Below are 19,717 nucleotides of genomic sequence, written 5' to 3' on the forward strand. Positions count from 1 at the left end.
GCTATAGAGAGATAGCACATTTACAGGTGGTAGTGAGTGAATACATTTTTTTCTAGCTATCGCGTCAAGAATTTTCAATTCTATTAAGGACACGGAGGCGAGGATTATGCTTCTCTTCCTTTACTGATCAAATACAGCAGCCGAAGAGTTAACAGAAGTAAAACAACAACTCCCATAAACATTTGTAGTCCAGGCTGCCCAAACCCAGGCTAGCCCCTACTATAAGAGACCCCATAGCAACTGATCCTCCTCTTTCTTTGCTACAGACGAATCACACTCTAGTCCTTCATAACTTGCAGCGGAACATGCTGGCGAACTCATAGATACAACAGGAAAGAACGAAATCCAAGATCGAAACCTCAATCGCCTTTGGAAACGGTACCTAAATGGAAAGAAATGTACCCATAATATCTTTGGAAAAATGAATCAATCCCAAGGGGGGGAAAAATGAGTCTAAAATACATTTCATCATCACAAATATGTATGTAAAACAAATCAGTCATCAGACATAACAGAATGTCAACAGTAGATGGGTGGGATAATCCTCGCCTCCGTGTCCTTAATAGAACTGAAAATTCTTGACGCAATAGCTAGAATTTTTTTTATTCTATGTCAGGACCGGAGGCTTCGGATTATGCTAGTTTAAAGCTGATCCACCACATTAGATGCTATATCAACAATAGGCTTATGATAAAATACTTTGAATGTACTATCTGAAGACCAATCAGCCGCTGCCATGATATCTTCCAATCTGGAACCCGCTCCAAAGGATTTGGAAGCCATAGCTCCTCGAATGGAGTGAGCCCCAAACACTGAAGTATCAATACCAGCCTCTCCCAAAAGCCATTTGACCCATCTAGCCAAAGTGGTCGCAGAGACAGGTCCATATGGCTTCTGAAGGCATATTAACAACTGACCCCTTACATCTCTACGAGATTCTCGGGTACAACTCTCATAAGCTTTCAAGCATTGTACCATGCATAATTTCTGATTATGAGGAAAAGCTGGGTAAGAAATACATCCAGATGCAGTTTTTGTTCTTTTAGAAATTGTGAATGAAACTCCCGTAGCGGTAAATACTCTACCTGTCAAATCCAAAGCTTTTACATTTGAGACGCGTCTGTATGAAATAAGGCAGAAAAGAACAGTCAATTTGGCCGACAATTGTTTGCGTGACAAATCGTCATTGAAAGGCCAAGCTCTATTAAAAGGAAGGACAACATCAACGTCCCACAAGACTGAATAACGTGCTTGAGGAGGTTTAACCATTCTAATGCCTCGAAGAATTTTGGAAATCAACGGATGCTCACCAACAGGCTTACCATCCACATGGGGATGACCTGCAGAAATTGCAGACCTGAAATTATTAATCGTTCTGGAGGCGAGACCCTGCGTAGCTAATTCTGAAAGAAAATTAGCTATCATGGAAATCTGGGCCCCCAAGGGATCAATATCCTGTTCACCGCACCAACCCACCCATCTCTTTCAGGATGCCTCATACCGTTTATGGGTGGAGGGGGCCTAGGATTGAGACATAAAGAACAGAGTGTCCCCTGAAACTCCCGGCACTTGCCATCGTCTCCTGAAAGTCTCCATGCCATGAGGTGTAACTGCTTCTGGATTACCAGAGGATGGGGGTACCCCGAGGGATCCAGAAGAAGGGACGGGAACAATGGAAGACAAACTGGGGGGGCACATGATAGTGCCATCGCCACCGGAAACCATGTCTGGACTTTCCAAAGCGGTGTCACTAAAATTATGTCTGCCATTTCTCTCTTTACTTGAGCAAGGACTCTCTGAATCATTGAGAATGGAGGGAAGGCATAATGAATATCGTGCAACCAATTTTGGAGAAAGGCGTCCGTTCCCAATGCTACTGGATCCGGCCTCCAACTGAAAAACCTCAGAAGCTGGGCATTGAGCCAGGACGCAAACATCTGTTACACAGGGACCCCATCTCTCCGAGAGACTCTGAAACATTGACTGATGCAGCATCCAATCGCTGCTGTCCTTCAAAAAGCGTGAGTTCCAGTCCGCCACCACATTGGAACGACCCGGAATGTACTCCGCTATCACATGTATCTGGTTCTGAAGGCAATGATGTCAAAACTCCCTGACAATTTCCGCTAACATGTGAGATCTGGTCCCCCCCAGCCGGTTGATATATCTCACCGCTGATACATTGTCCATTCTCAAAAGGATGCAACAACTGGCTTTGTCTGGAGAAAGCGAGCGAATCGCAAAGGCTCCCGCTAGCAGCTCTAAACAATTGATGTGGAGGTTGAGTTCCTCCGAGGACCACCGTCCCCCTGTCTCCACTGAGCCACAACGAGCTACCCAGCCCCAGCGGCTGGCATCCGCCTCTATGACAATCTCTGGAGAGGATGCAAATATGGTTCTGCCATTCCAAGCCTCCATGTGATTCAACCACCAGACAATCTCTGTCTTGGCTTCCTATGATAACGGAATCCGATCCGTATAAGATAGGCCCTTGCGCAGGTGCAATATCTTTAGATGTTGGAGAGCCCTGTAATGCAAGGGGCCAGGAAAAATCACCAGAATAGAGGAAGCCAGAAGCCCCAACAGTCGGGCCAAAATCCGTAACGATATAGTCGGGGAGACAAGGGCTTTCCGTAACTCTCTCTTGATTGATGACCGCTTCGCTAAGGGTAACTTGAGGTGAGCGTGAACCGAGTCCACCTGGAAACCTAAAAATTCTATATTTTGCGAGGGAATTGTTATTGATTTCTTGCTGTTTATCAAAAATCCCAGGTCTTGAAGGATTTGAATTGCCCAGGAGAGGTGAAGAAAGACTAACTCCCTGGATTGAGCCATGATCAAAAGATCGTCGAGATAAATGATGAGACGAACGCCTCTTTCTCGAAGGAATTGGGCCACAGGACGGAGAAGTTTCGTGAAGCACCACGGGGCGGAGGAAAGACCAAAGGGAAGAACCTTGAATTCGTACCATAGGTGTCTCCATTGAAACTGAAGAAAACGACAGTGAGGGGAAAAAATGGGAACTGAAAGATAGGCATCTTTGAGATCTAGACGCACTAGCCAATCTTTCTCTTGAAGAAGATCTCTCAACATATGGATACCCTGCATCTTAAAATGACGGTAGACTATCCAATGGTTGAAATCTTTCAGATTTAAAACCAGGCGAAAGCCCCCTACTTGCTTTTGAACGAGGAAAATAGTACTGACGAAACCGTTTGGATGGGGATTTGTAGGAACAATCGCCTGTTTGCGCAGAAGACATTTGATTTCTGCATCTATAAAATTGCTTTCTGTTCGGGAAAAAAGGAGAGGAAACGGAGGAAAGCTCTGTGGCGGAGTGGCGTAGAATTCTAGCTTGTAGCCCCAAATAGTTTGTAGGATCCAAGGGTCTTGAGAAATGTGATCCCATGCCTGAACATGTCTCTCCAATCTCCCCCCAAGAATCACCTCCGAAAAACGAATAATTCTCACCTGAATTGGAGGAGTCTTGGTCACGGACTGAGCCCCGACCTCTGAAGCCACGTCCACGGCCTCGACGGCCTCTGGAGGGATAGAAGCCTGATGGTTGATAGTGTCCTTGACCACTAGGGGAGTAGTTGGGTGAGGTCTGCTGGAAACCACGGCCCGACGCTCGACCCCTATAGCGTCCGGCCCTGGTAAAAAGGCCACCAGTGAACATCCGCTTCATGGAGGATTGGGCCATGTCCAGGGCCGTAAAGGTTGAGACGTACTTGCCTAAATCCTTCACAAATTTATCTCCGAAGAGGAGACCATTAGCCAGGGGACACGGTTCGGAGGGAGCAAGCTCCACCAATTTAGGGTCTATCCACATAAGAAAAGACTTTCTGCGCTCGGAGGACATGGCGCAGTTTGCATTTCCGAGTAGACAAATGGCTCTTTGGGCCCATTCTAGTACAGCTTGAGGGCCTAAAAGCGTATTGGTCTCTTTAGCCTGAACAGCTAAATCAAGGATCTTTGTAATGGGACCGGACAGATCCAGCAATTTGTCCTGGCATCCCTTCCAGGCACGATCCAGTCCTTTTTTGGGATCTTTGGTAAACTTCTTTAGAAAAGTCGCCACACTGGGGTCAAGCTCCGGGGTGTCAGTCACCTTGCCTACAAGAGAGGGGTGGGGGCATTCAGAACGTAGGGTACTACGGACATCTTTATCAAAGCCCTTACGTAGTCTATCCTGCACATAATGGACTACCTCAGTGCAAGGAACCCATTCAGTTGACCTGGGGTGTATAATGTTCTCAGGATCAAAAAGTAGATTCCCTTGAAGGGTTACATCCTCAAAGGCATAATGTTTAGATTTTCGCTTGCGCTTGCCCGAATGCTTGGGTTCTGAAATATCTGAATCAGAATGTGAGTCGGATGACTGAGAAAGATCTTTATGCGGCCCAGAAAGAGGAGGAAATTTTTCAGAAGGGGGCTGGAGATCTGAGCTATATTCGTGATCATTGAGCACTGCCGAAGCCATTTGGGAAAGGATCTCTCCTGAGGTTAGAGGACCCACCGGTCCCATGTTGGTAAAACCAGGGTCTCTGGTTTGAGATTCATTACTTCGTGATCCGGTGGGAGGGGGTCCCATCAATTCTCTCTGTCCATATCTGACCAAGGGTCTAGTAAAAGGTTTTAGCGCTTTTATCAAAGCTTGATTGACAGAGTCTTGAACATGGTGGCCAAGGGCTTGCACCAATCTCTCCTCCATCTGTTCAGGGAAGGGACCTTCCACTTCCTCCTGGTAGTACTCATCCTCCCCAGCAAAATAAGCCATGGCAGGATACAGATGGAGTTCAAGGGGGGAGGAAGCCCCAGCAGGTAAATAAGCTCTTTGAGTAAAGTGTATAAATTGTAAAATGTACAGATGTACAAAATTACACTGATGACCCAAATCACGTGGAGGGAGCACCTGCAGCAGCCTCCTAGGCGAGGCCTGATCGTTTATTCGCCCTGTCGGGCGTTCTGAGGGGCAGAAGAAGTGTTTATTTGTCCTACGCGCTGCACTTAGTCAGAGACTCCGAGGAAAAACAGAGTCTCCGAGTCTGCGTATGCGCGGAATGAAAAAAGGCTAGAAATAGAGAGCGGACTGCTCTCTGAAGCAGCGCTCGCTCGGTCTCTTCGGGAGACTGAGTAAATCACCCCCCTAAGCCGTGCCGCGGACGTAGACATAAAAGAACTACGCCGCGGGTGGAAAGAACACCGCATTAAAACAGCGCGCGATCGGGAAAAAGGATATTATTCCCGACGGGCGTAAGGGTGAAATAAATCGGGAGGACCGAATGTCGCGTCCCCCAATTAATCAAGTGCCGCTCAGCCCCGCTCCCACTCCACGGGTCTCGAATTAAGAAAAAACACCAAAACAATTATCGGAATTTACAATGAATGCAATATAGAAATGAAAAGGGACTCAACTTCGGCTGCGCAGCAGCAAAGAAAGAGGCGGATCAGTTGCTATGGGGACTCTTATAGTAGGGGCTAGCCTGGGATTGGGCAGCCTGGACTACAGATGTTTATGGGAGTTGTAGTTTTACTTCTGTTAATTCTTTGGCTGCTGTATTTGATCAGTAAAGGAAGAGAAGCATAATCCGAAGCCTCCGTTCCTGACATAGAATCAGAGGAGATGGTCATGGAGTGGAGGGTGCCAAAAAAAGACTGTCGCACAGGACGCCACCAGCGCTAAAGCCGGGCCTGCACCGACTGTAGGGTCACTCGCTATTCTTTCAAACAGCCCAGATTCTTGGCTGCATGGTCTCCCGCAAAACACTTTACCTCACACCACTCTCCCTCGAGCTACACACATATGTTCACTATGTACACCATACCACAGAAATATTTAAGGCATGGGCAAAGTGGGCAATTGCCCAGTGCCCTGATCTTCTTGGCGGCCACTTGAGAAAGTAAACTTTCTCACGAATTGACCTTGGTCTTTTCTACCTTTACCTCTGACGGTCCCCTGTAATAGTTCAAGCCTTGACCCCATAGTTGAGATTAGCTCGCCAGGAACAAGAGAAGGGAGAAATAGGAGGAACATGCCAGAGAAGAGATGTAAGGGGTAAGAAGGGCATGAGGAAGTAGAAAGGCAGGATGAGGGAAAGGCAGGAGAAAGAGAAACAAAAAAGAAATTGGAGAGAGCAGATAGCCTTAGAAAAGGAGAACATCAGGACTGTGGTAGAAATGCTTAGCAGTCTGAAAGCTACTTCCCCTCCATCTCTAAGGAACTCCCAGCCAAAGTTCCGAACGAGCTGGTGCATATGTGCATTCCGGTTTAAGATGTATTGGGTTGGTTTGTGAGTTCTCAGATCATTGTAATTCCCAGGGAATGCATGGGTAGTCCAGGAGGTCAGCAGTACTGAGCTACTAGCCAGCTGAATGAATTGATTTAATTGGGAGAATGGCTGCAGGTAACAACAAGAAATGTGAGCGAATGAAGAAAGCATTGATCAGATATTTTGGACTAAAGCCAGTGTGTTGCCTTTTGAGATCCCTTGAGTACAGAGTACTGTCAGCGCTCAATTGGAAACCTGGTTTCATGAGATGTTTTATGAGTGTTATGCGTCAGTGAGAGGGATGGAGATAAAGGATTCTGACACTCTTACCAGTTAATTGTAGCAAAGTACTCAAGGAGGAGTGCCGTCCTCCACTCCAACAATACATGTCTGGTTTGATAGAAAGGAATCTTCACAAACTTGCAGTATTGACACATAAGTAGTTTTCTAACAAGGTAAACAAGTGTCTTGAGCAGTACATTTCCAAGGGATAAAGAACTCCAAGCATACTGGTTCAAAACCAGAAAGGAAGAACTGCAGTGGCTCCCAAGGGTCCAACTAGGGCAGAAACCAAAAGCAAACTTGGGCCTTGATATAAGAGGGCCTAGCGCCACTTTAGCTCTGCCTTAGCGTCATTTTGTGATGTTAAGGTGACACTAAGGTGGCCTTTTCCCCACGCAATATATACAAAGTGGTGCAATGTATGCATTGCGCCACTTTGTAACCCTTTGCGATACATTATACCTGCGCAAGGCATAATGTATGCAAAGGAGACGTTCCCCCATTAGGGGGCGAAAAAATGGCACTAAGAAATCTAGAGATTTCTTTGCATAATGTTTTTTAGCACTTTTAATGCTTGCTCAGAGCAGGTGTTAAAAGGAGGCGCACTATAGCTTACAATGGGCCCACTTAGCTTTGCACGATTAGCGCCAACATTTTTGATGCTAAAGTAAAAAATTATGACGCTAGTTCCCTAACTACCGCCATGGTGCACCATATCTTAAATACAGAGCACACATGGCAGCATTAGGGAGGCACTAAAGGGCACAAGAAAAATTGGTTAAATCTGGCCCTTGGTTCCTAATCAGAAACAGAGAGAAAAGAGAAGGCATGAGATCTTATCATCTCCAAGTTGGTATCATTGTTCAAATGCCACCAGGAAGGGTGCTGGCAGCGATCCTGAGCAGCTACCCTGACAGGCAGCATGCTATGTGTGGGAATGGAATAAAGGCCACCTAGTGCTCAATCTGGTAGTAATGGACATCTGGAGAGGGACGTAGATGCTCTGAAGTATATTCATCTAAACCCCATGGGGTTTAGGAAATGGATATCAATGCAAGGGAGGATCCTGACATACAAGATATTGGCACTTACAGAGCTATGGCTGAGAAGAAGAATCTCATTTCAGAAGAGATTCTATCTGGTGCTCATAGCACGACCCTTGGCCAGTGGAAACAACATGGAGCACTTGTTTGCTAGGCTTGTGGTAAACGTTAGTGGCAGCACCACCATAGTCAATATAGTAGTGCAAGAAAGGTGCCGAATTCCTTCTAGCAATGACTTGCTTGCATTTGCAATTTAGGACTAGGGCCAGAAGTCAGCGTGGCCAGAGCCCAGTAGCCCCTGCTGACTCAAAACTACTTTTACATGCTTCAATCAATAAAGTGGATTTATGTTGCATGAATAATCACCCGAGTGGGTATCCAGGCACTTGAGGGTCATGATGGTTCAGGTGACTCACTGAAACAGCCAGGTCATGAGTGCTCGCTAGAATTTCAGTAGAGAGGTGGAGGTCCGTAGCTGCAGAGGGAAGCCGTTCCAGGAACCCACCGTGAGATAGGAGGAGAGTCATCTACTGTTGCCTCAGTGGATGCGGGAAGTGCGGGTGAGTGAGAGGGAGGTGAAGTATAGTTGTTTGGTAGGGTGGTGGAAGTTCAGCCGATGGTTGATGTAGGCTGACACCTGGTAGTGCACTGCTTTGTGGGCGTGAATCATCAGCTTGAATTGGCATACCTTCTGTATAGGGAGTCAATGGTGTTTTCTGAGGTAGGGGATATTTCAGTATCCCTGGGGAGGTCAAGGATGAGTCAGACAGCAGAGTTCCGTATGGTCTGGAGTCTCTGCAGAAGGTTTGTGGTGATCCCAGCATAGAGTGCTTTGCCATAGTGCAATTGACTGATGATTGCAGCCTGAGTGATGGTACGTCTGGTGTTTAGGGGGAGCCATTTGAAGACTTTTCGTAACATTTGAAGTGTGCAAAAGCAGGCAAAGGTTATTTTGTTGATTTAAGACTTCATGGTCGGTTTGCTGTCCTGGATTATGCTGAGGTTTCTGGTGTGCTCATCAGTTTGAGTGATGGTCCTAGTTCCACGGGCCACAAGGAGTTGTTCAAAGGCATGGTGCTGTTGCCCAAGAACTGCATTTCTGTTGCGCCCGTGTTGAGCTTCAGGCGGTTGTCCTTCATTCAGATGGTAATGCTCATCATGCACCTTTGGAAGGAGTGCAGCAATAAAATTGTAGACAACTGATTTAAGGTGCCTTAAAAATTGTGGAAGTGTTTCATCTTACCACAGCAGATTATTTCATTGCATTGATTGTATTTATTAAAAGTCAGTTTTTGAACATGATCTCAGAAACATTTCTGCCCCCACGCTGATGACAAGTGAACTAAGAGGCAAATAAGTAGTCATATGCACCCCATCTTTGGCATAGATTTTGATTATAGATGGAGCAACATTGTAGACTATCTAATGAACTCACAAGGTTGTTCTATCCTGTACTCACATATTTTAAGGTGCTTTCATTTGTGATAATGAACAAAAAGGAGGCACCTTGAAGTAAATCATTTGCTGAAAATCGCACACTTTGGTCAAGAATGGAACTGGGATTGATCCCACTGAGAAATGTAACCACTAGATGGATGTCTTTTTCTTGCATTAAAGGTTAATACTTTGTCTGTTATTACTAGAGGATGCTACTATGTAACCATAGTAGACCAAAGTGTTCTTCCAGGCGGTTACTGGCTGGACAGTGCTGAGAAGGTCTGGAGGCCTGAGAAGTGTCAAACATTTTGCCTGCCAGGTACCCTCACTCATTCTATGAACTTCTCAGCTACTTTGAGCATTTCTTCAAACACATGGAATTTCCCCTTACGCACTCTGTGCTTCCACCACCCTATGCTCCTTACTCCTTTCAACTTAAGCTTTCTCTGTCTCCTATCGCTAGCACAGACACATTATGTTACTTCTAAACTGGTCACAAGTGAGGGATAGAGGGGACATAATGCCCAGGGCCCGTCCTTTGTAGGGTCTCGAGCTTGGCCAGAAACTCTATTGATCGATTTATAATGGAAGGTTACAATTTTGCATTTTGCCTTATTTTCCCTGAGGAACAGTTTATTACACTGATTCACACTTATTATCAGGCGCTCTTACCATCTAACATAAACTATTAAGACCCTGCAAATACTTCTGACATGCCTCGATACAGCAGTCTCTAACATCTGGTTCAGCCTGTGTAAGGGGGTCTGTGTGGCTGAGTCTGGGGTAAGCAGGGGCGGAGCTTTGTTAGTTCTGCTTGTGCAGTTGCATTGGGAAACGGGGGTCAGAGAGGTCCCTCACTCCAATTATGGTTGTTTTTTACTAACCAATGAGGCATGGAGCCTACTTTCCTTGCTTGTCGTGGCACCATTGCTAAGCACTGTTGGTACGGATGGGGTCAGAGCCAGCCCTTGCTAGGATAGCACCCAAAGCGTTAAAAAAATGTGGTGCCTTCCCTGCAAATAGTGAGTAAGAGGAGACCGCAGGGTGCTTATTTTGTGTTCCTTGGTCAGTCATGCATCAAAGCATTGATTGGCTTCTTAGCTTGATCACCCTAGTGCCAAGTTGGTGGTGGTGCAGAGGTGGTGTTGATGCATGGTGGCAGGGAGTGAGGACAGATGGAACAGGACTAAGAGGGAATAAAAAGACACCTTCTGCAAGTAATATAAGAGCAGTTTAATTGGAATCATTTAAACCAAGTATAAGGGGGGCTTCTGTCTTCAGGACTTTAATGCAGACAACTCCATACACCCCTCTGAAGATTGGTGCCCTGGGCCCAGCTCACCCATGCCAAAACCGGCCCTATGTATGGTTGTCACCTTTTCCATTGAAAAATAACAGCCCTGTGCTCACGTTTTAGAATTGGCAAATCCCAGACATGATAGTGAAATAGGACTTTTTATAAAATTGTCCATATTCGTTTTTAACATGGCTTTTCTGTCTTTGTTTACTGCAAGTACCAGACATGGATTAAAGGAACTGTAGAACACATTTTAAAGTGTTTTCTGCTTTAATTGCTATCTTAAATATGTACTGATAAGATGAAAAAACAGCCTTTCAGTGATTTTTCCTTCTTTTGTACTGATCCAAACAATAAAATATTGGCTATGACGGTACCAAAAAAAACCAAGATCAATAGCAACACCAATATCGGTGAGCCACTGAAAGCTCAAGCCAGGCTTGAGCCTGAAGTCTGGGTCAGCGCATGGTCCTGTTGGAACCCCGAGCACATAACGAGCCAAGCTTCCAAGTGTCTTCTGCCTGCCATCGTCCCTCTACCAAGGATGTGGGGTTATGGCCAGAGCTGCCACATTTGTAACTGGGAAAGTAGGTTCAAGTCTCTGAGTCAGGTCAACATCCTGTGATTCTGGACACATAACTCAATCTCCTCCTGCTTATAAAAGCAAATGTGACCTTATGTGATATAACTTGTGCTCAGGTGCACAAAGGAGAATCATAAAAAATGGAAGGACAAATAGGTACCCATTTAGTGGCTAATTTGTACAAAGTGACACCACAAAAGTTAGATAAATTGCTGATTCCCCGCTTAGATTGTGTGATCTAAGACAAATATTTTATTTCACCAAAGCCTCTTTTCTTTCATTAGTCCTCTGAAAGCACTTTCAAACATGTGAGTTCAGAATACCGGTTGACACAAAAAGCTATTTTGTTTGCTTTAACAGGCTATAATGTTTCTCTATAATAATCTGGGCCACAAACAGGGTTTACATGACAACTGAATTGCCTCTTGGTTCACTAATGGTTTATGTTTAAAATATAATAAATCAAAGTACACTGTTCCAAGACTTCACTGGCTTAATAGGGGACCTGAACTATCAGGAGCAAGAGCCCCCCAGCATCACAATGGATGGCAAGTGTCATCATCGGGAAGTGCTCCTCACCAAGCCGGCTCTGCAATGCTTAGTGGGCTCCCCGAAGGGGGCTCTTATGCCGTATTGCTCAGCTAGAGTAAGCGTAGTAGCTTACGCTAGAAGTGAAAAAGTGGAGAGAGCAAGAAAAACAGTTAAAATTGGTTATTCATCATACCAAAACATCAAAAACTTTAATCAGTACTGGGTAGATGAAGACCAAGGTTAAAAAGAATAGGTGAGGGTCAAATAAGAGTACAATGCTCGAATGACTCTTCAAAATAACAAGTATATATAGAGAGAGGAACTATAAATTACCTAGTGCCTCTACATATCAAGGCCAACATGTTTCGCGTCCTAACGGTCCCACCGGATCCATTGACGCTTCATCAGGACCAAATACACATCATCTTCTCCAAAAAACAAACTACGATATAATAATCAAAATATCTAAGTCTCCTGACTAAAAAGGTGTAGCAGTCACTTACATTATAGTCACCTAGTCAGGATGCCCATCCCTTATTTAGAGAGTAGGCTCCTTAGGACACATGTACTGTGGACTTAAATTAATCTTGATCGATTAATGGTCCTGCATTCTGGACCTACCCTCGGTATGCACCTTCGGGGAGCCCACTAAGCATTGCAGAGCCGGCTTGGTGAGGAGCACTTCCCGATGATGACACTTGCCATCCATTGTGATGCTTGAGGGCTCTTGCTCCTGATAGTTCAGGTCCCCTATTAAGCCAGTGAAGTCTTGGAACAGTGTACTTTGATTTATTATATTATAGTTGGGAGACTGTACACTGGACCACGTAATCTCCCGGTCCCTTCTCTTCTTTTTACTCTATGTTTAAAATATGTCATTTTAAAAAAGTACTTTTCGGCACAGTGCTATAATGTGACATACTAATGTCAAAGTTTCTATGTGTAAAATTAATATATATTTTTTATTTTGAAGACACTTTATCATATTTTATGTGATGTTGCTGATTATACATAGCAAACATTGATCGTGCTCGTGCACAGGCTCTTAGATCTGCCTTGGCTTGGCTTCCCCTGTTAATTTGTTGGCACCCAAGCTCTAATAGCTGGCTAAGCAGTGGGCAGCAGATTAAAGTGCAAAGCTCGCAAAATGTGACTCTGAGGCTCTGATTTAGTAAGGTTTTGTGAAAAGGTCGCCCGAAGTATTGCACTGTTTTACTCACCATCATCAAAGCCCGTAGTGGCTGCATAAAGTTGTGAAGCACAGTACGAGCACTCACGGGACAGAGCACATGGATGGATGAACAAAAGAGGAGGTGAGATGTACATTTTGACAGTTGACACCCCTCCTGCTCTGTCTCTCATGCCTATCGGGCAATCTGAAGCCCTGCCAAGTATCACACATCAGGAGTTAGACTAACGCATTGTGGTAGTGGTGTCCGCATCACCGCACTGAAATGAATTAGTTATGCAGTACACCTCTTCCTACCTCGTGTATTGTGTAAATGTGAAAATATAAATAGCAGCTAGCACAATTTCGGCTCTTCTGCATTGGTAACCGATTGAGGCAATTTACTCACTGCCGGCCAGGCTTGGAAATGGTTTGGAAATCAGGAGGGGGCGTCACTTAAAACATAAATAACAGCAAGCCTGTCCCAGCTCATGTGGATCTGATGCCTTCTGCTGCTTTCCAGTTAACCTCGCAGTTGATTGGCTCCTGGAGGCGGCAGCTCTTTGATTTCCTTTTCCTAGGCTGGGCAGTGAACTAGTGTTGGTCCAGGCAGTGGGTGCCTGCTTTCTGCCACTTTGCCAGGAGTCCTGGTTGTAATCCTGGCACCCTATGTGAGGTGAGCAGGCTTTATTTAAATGCATTCAATCCACCTTAAGGGTCTTCAAACTACCACAGACTGAACTGTCAAATGCGTGGAGAAAGAGAGTCTAAGGCTCTGGTTGCATCACGGGACAATCAGAGCTTGCCCCATGCATGGCCTATGTGTGTCCTTTGCACTCAAGGAAAAGCAAGGGAATTACATTAAAAAAGGATAAGGTGCCACAGCCACAGCGATCGACTTATGAACTGATGAACCAGCAGAAGCGGCCCCTCCGTTAGGGCAGAGGAGCGCCACCCCACTAACAAAACTGCACCTCAGAAAAGCTCCAGAGATGATAAATAAAATGGTAATAAAGTTAATTTGTTACCATTTTATTTTTCACCAACCCATCCCAAACCAAGTGTCAGGTCGGGGAGGGCTATTGGTGTAGAAGGCAGTGGTGGTGGGCTGGCTGTGCACTTAGGTTTATAGTGCGCGAGTCTCTTTGGCCGAATGTCTTGTGACGGCCAGCCAGACATGCACATTTTAAAACTCTCTAACCCAGCTGTCTTAGACAGCTGGGTTAGAGAAAGCACAGGCCTCCAGTGCTCTTGAGAGTATTGAGACAGGCAGCTTCCTCCAATCCTGGCACCTTTCTCATGCCAGTTACCAGCATGAGAGCAGCACCAGGATTGGTTAGGGGAATTGGCTGGAGCAGTCAGAGCCTGGAGGAACAGAACACGGACCGGAGCTTTGAAGGACGTCGGACGTCGTGCAGCAAGCAAGGTAAGGGCTATTTTTTGCCTGTGAACCTGGGCAGATCGGTTAATATCCCCATGCCTAAACTTGTGTAATGTAACTGATGCTCATGTAAAGCGCTGCAATACATTTGGGTCGAGGTCCCACTATGGAAAAATGCACAAAAAAAGTGCCATTTAAAAGATTCTGGGTTCTGCAGCAAGCAAGGACATTGTTCAGCATCCGAATAATGACATTTACACAGTCGCTGTCGAACATCGTGCTAGATTACATCACGAAGGATAAAAAGCATCCATCATGCTTAAATATTTTATGGGGTTCCCCGGAAAAGTAAAGAATGTAATTTTTACTGTATCATAAAATGATATTCTTCATAAAAAGGCAGCATGCAAACAGTAAACGTGAATGTTACTTGGAAGCGTCAACGTTTTCGTGACACACTGTAAGCTTGATTGCATGTTTGAGGTTACAGTAGCAGGTTTAATTAGGGAACTACTGGTACCCTAGGTTTATTAAGGGTTATGGGCTATCCTTTATTGAGCATGAGTTGGGGACAAAGAGAGGAGAGGGAGTGAAGAGCAGTGAGAGGGTCAAAAGAGGATGGAGAGATGGGTTGATAAAGGCAAAAAGGATGACAAGAGAGCGGAAGTAGGGGCAAAAGAAGTGGAAAGACCGAGCAAATGGAGGAAAGGATACCTAAAGAAGCAGAGAGATGGAGGGAGAGAGGACATAAAGGTGAGAGGTAGTTCATAAGGGAGGAAAGGTAGGAGGAGATGTGAAGACTAAGAAATGGCGAGAGAGAAAACTAAGAAGGGTGGGGTAGCAAAATGTAGTGGAGTGAGGCAACAAAAAAAAGACAGAGAAGACTAAGGCCCTGATTTATACTTTTTGGTTAAAAACTGCACTAACGCAGTTTTGCACCAAAAAGTTTAGCACCGGTTTGCACCATTTCTATGCCCCAGCCGGGCACCATATTTATGGAATGGTGCAAGCCGGTGCAAAGGGTAGGCTAGCGTTAAAAAAATTATGTTAGTCGGGTGGGGCTGGCGGTATGGAAGAAGGGGGTTTTGCACCAAAAAATGACGTTAGGCAGGTTAGAGGGAAAAAAAATGACTTTAACCTGCCTAGAGTCATTTTCTGACACAAAACCATCCATACCACATGACTCCAGTCTTAGAAAAGACAGAAGTCATGCCCACCACCCCAATGGTCAGGTCCCCTGGGCATGGGCATGGCCATGGCCAGGGTCCCCTGGGCATGGCCATTGTGTCAAGTGACATGTAGGGTGGCCCATTTCAGGGCCCCCAGTGGCACTTAAAAAAAAATACTTACCTGTACTTACCTATACTTCCCATTTTTTGTCCACTCCTTCTCCCCCTGCGTGATTTTTGCACAGGAGGATAAATAAGGCGCTAGAGCCTTAGAGTCATTTTTAGCATCGGAACACCTACTTTGCATCTCATTGACGCAAAGTAGGTTTCCACATCCAAAAAATGACTTTAACTCCCTAAATTTGGTGCTAGACAGGTCTAGCGCCAAAGTATAAATATGGAGTTATTTTTGCACAGAATTTGTTTTTAAAAAATGACGCAAATTGGATGCAAAATAGGTATAAATATGCCCCTAAGGGCCTGATTAAGAGTTTGTCAGAGGGGTTACTCCATCACAAACATGACGGATATCCCGTCTGACGTATTACAAGTTCCATAGGCTAAAATGAAACTGTGATACACGCGGACGGGATATCCGTCATTTTTGTGATGGAGTAACCCCTTCCGCCAAGCTCTAAATCAGACCCTAAGTGGCAAAGAGAAGGATGAGAGGGGACGGAAGAGTGTGTCAAGAGTTTCCTTGTCTGAAACAGTAAGGAAATTGTGGATATTGTGACTGCAGTACTATCTCAAATCACATTCGAGCCAGCAGTCTATGCGGCCTGACATCAGGATGTTTTTTATGCAGAATATGTAGATTTGTATAATTTGTTCTAATTTCCTTGGCATAGGTTTAGGACTACAATGGACATACTACTGGTGGATTCTGCTGGGGTTTTAGCACTTTCTGCAGAAATAGAATTTATAAATACATTCCAAAGAGGGTTTTACTTTATTACATGAATTAAACTGCTTTGTTGTCTTTAAAGTGTCACTCATGATGTCACATAAAAGGCACTGAAATGTCACATATAAATACACGGAAAATAAGAAAATGTCACACATATGTGAAGGGAAAACTAGGCTGCTAGGGCAATAGACCTTGATGGCTAGAAAGGCAGCTTTTAAAATGTCTCTGTTTAAAACAATTTACATCCAGATTACCTTTGCCCCCAAACTCCTCTCCGGCGCCGTCTAAAACAGACCGAAATTCCATAAAATCATTCTATGAATGCGAGTTTGAAACCTAGTCACATGGTGGGAAGAAATGTATGTATTTTAGCTGTGGCTAGGAGCGCTGGTACATTTCGCCGCCCTCCGGATGGGATAAGAAGTGGGGGCTCACCGGACATGCACTGTCACGTGACAGGAAGTTCTGCAGTCCAGCACTTCCTAAAACAGGAAATCCACCTATGTGGCTTGTGTGCCTTCCTGAGCGTGTCTTCCTCCACTGCCTATTCAATCTAAATATGGAAATGTTGACAATCTAGATGCACTGTGTAAATGGAATGAACAACAATAGTAACAGGCCATTTCTGACTCTGGTTACACTAAACACTGGCTACATGGAAGACGTCTATTGCTAAGTACATTCTACAAATAATGTTCATTAAAAACAGGTACAGACAAAGGTAGACCATTCGCTTTGTCCAAATTTGTTTTCAATTAAACCTTAAAAGACCCTATAATAATGGACAGTTACCTCCCATATTTATCTGCTGATAGTTTTTACGAATAGACCACAACATATCCCATACAGTTACTCAGCTCAAGGTATGGGAGAAGTGGTCCCCTTCCCTCAACTCCTCAACCAATCGTCATGTGCTCATCTGAAGACTAAGGGGCATATTTATACTCCGTTTGCGCTGGATTTGCGTCGTTTTTTTTACGCAAATTCGACGCAAAACTAACTCCATATTTATACTCTGGCGTTAGACGCGTCTAGCGCCAAAGTCCATGGAGTTTGCGTCACTTTTTAGCGTGAACACCTACTTTGCGTTAATGATATGCAAGGTAGGCGTTCCCGTCTAAAAAATTGACTCCGAGGCATGTGCGCCGTATTTACACTCCCGGGCAAAAATCACGCCCGGGAGTGGGCGGGTCAAATAAAATGACGTCCAGCCGCTTTTGCGTCGTTTTTTAGCGCCTCGTCACGGCAGGCGTTAAGGGACCTGTGGGCTCGAAAGGAGCCCAGAGGTGCCCTCCCATGCCCCCAGGGACACCCCATGTCACCCTTGCCCACCCCAGGAGGACGCCTAAGGATGGAGGGACCCATCCCAGGGAACATAAGGTAAGTTCAGGTAAGTAATATATATTTTTTTTTTTTGTGGCATAGGGGGGCCTGATTTGTGCCCCCCTACATGCCACTATGCCCAATGACCATGCCCAGGGGACATAAGTCCCCTGGGCATGGCCATTGGGCAAGGGGGCATGACTCCTGTCTTTGCTAAGACAGGAGTCATTTCAATGGGGGTTGGGAGTCAAAAAAAATGGCGCAAATGGGGTTGAGGCGAAAATTTTGCCTCAGCCTGACTTGCCCCATTTTTTGGCGCCCAAGCTCCATTTTCCCCTACGCCGGTGCTGCCTGGTGTACGTCATATTTTTTCACGCACACCAGGCAGCTCCGCCGGCTAACGCCAGCTAACATCATTGAATAAATACGGCGCCCGCATGGCGCTTCAGAATGGCGTTAGCCGGCGCATATTTTTTTGACGCAAAACTGTGTTAGCGCAGTTTTGCATCAAAAAGTATAAATATGGCCCTAAACCTTTCTCCCCATGCCTGTAGGGTGGCCACCCCGCTCAGGTCACTACAGACACTGTTTCCAGTCCTGGACTTTTTGTATGATAGTCTAATGGTTTCTGGGTGTTGAAGTCTTTTTGTACTTTCAATTAATTAATTCGAGTAACACATCTGAAATCAATGATTTATAGATGAAAGGTTCAGGACCATAAACAGTGTCCATAATGACCTGGAGTGATGGAGTCTACCTACATCCAGGAGACATTTGATGATCTCAAGAGGTGTCATGGATCCGACAAGCACTGCACAAATAGGCACCTGCTGGTTTGACTGTTTTTGCATCACAGTTTGTTGCTAATGATCAATCCAAGCTTCTTTCCACCATGCACCTGGAGAAATTGAAGCATTCAACGGCATCCAAAGGCACCTATCTTGGTGCGGTGATTGGTTTAAGGTGAGATATAAGTAAATGTTTTCACGTGCCCCAAAACCCAATCAGACAGGATCAAATACAGAGGAATTCTGGAATCCTTACTTGTTTATTGAATGTTGGTGATAATTTGCCCTGCCTAAGTCTGCAGCGTCAATACTACAGCACCAGAGCACTGAAAACAAAACAGAGCCGTTGTTACTTAGCTCTAAGATGTTAGCTTAGGCCTCCTGGCTCCAAAGCAAAGGCACGAGTTCTTGTCCCGGTTTCCTCCCTTGATCACATGATGTGACTTTGGAAAAACCCTTCAACTCTTTGTATCTTATTTCCTGGTGTTCAGAAACTGTGAGTCCTGAAAGCAGGATAAACAAAGGCATAAAGTACTGATGAGACATTTAGGCCAGTAAGAATCATACACAACTACAAGACTGGTAATAGTATACTACATCTTGGTGTGAAACTATTGAGAAAACAGGGAGACAGTTGTGTCTGATTGACAAAGGTGATGTTCAGTTACACAACACAATGCATGGCATGTCTTACTTTTTCTGGTTGAGATGATGTATTATTTATTTTCATTATTTTTTTGAGGCATGTTTATACTACACATACTTAAACCTTGATGACTTTGGAACACATTACAAAGATCGCGAATTGCCAAGCTGTAGTGTGTGGGTTACAAAAGCAGTGACAGACATTTATTAACGGAATGGCGCACAATTCACCTGAGTGCCATGGGATAGTGTTAGCACCACAGGTGCATATCATCCAAGGAAAGGGGGCGGGGGGAGGAGGTTTCACATTGAATTTACAGGTATGGTAAGGGTCAAGGTGGGTGAAGAAGAGATTTATTTTGTGAGGAAGCGTTCACATTAATCAGCAGTTTCTTTTCTTTGTTGTGTGTCTAAAACCAGTTACAAATTGACTCAATTACAGTAGGTATGTAAGACGCTGTTGTTATGCAAGCTTAGTGGCGCCTACATCTCAATTATGAACCAGTCTGTAATTGGCAGAATTTCAAAATTGACAAATTTCTTACTGAGTGCCAGCATTTCCTCATGTGTGCCAGTTGGCACTAAAAATAGATGCACTCTTCTCTCGCTCAAAATTTAAAACCGTTTTCCTTGCGATGTTGTAACTGGATGGACGATGGCAGCCCCTTTTCTATTGGACAAACATAAAGGGGGATGAATCCCACATTTTAATGTGAAAGCCTACATGTAGAACACTTAGCGAAACAAAAGGTAATAGTTGTATTACTTTCCAGAATTGCAGAGAGTATTAGAGACAAACTAATTCACACATCCCTTATAAATACCTTTGAAACAACATTTTTTTAAAGAGGGCACTCAAATAGGTGAAATTGACAGAAATTATTAGTG

Source organism: Pleurodeles waltl, chromosome 6, assembly GCF_031143425.1.
Source record: "Pleurodeles waltl isolate 20211129_DDA chromosome 6, aPleWal1.hap1.20221129, whole genome shotgun sequence".
Taxonomy (NCBI): domain Eukaryota; kingdom Metazoa; phylum Chordata; class Amphibia; order Caudata; family Salamandridae; genus Pleurodeles; species Pleurodeles waltl.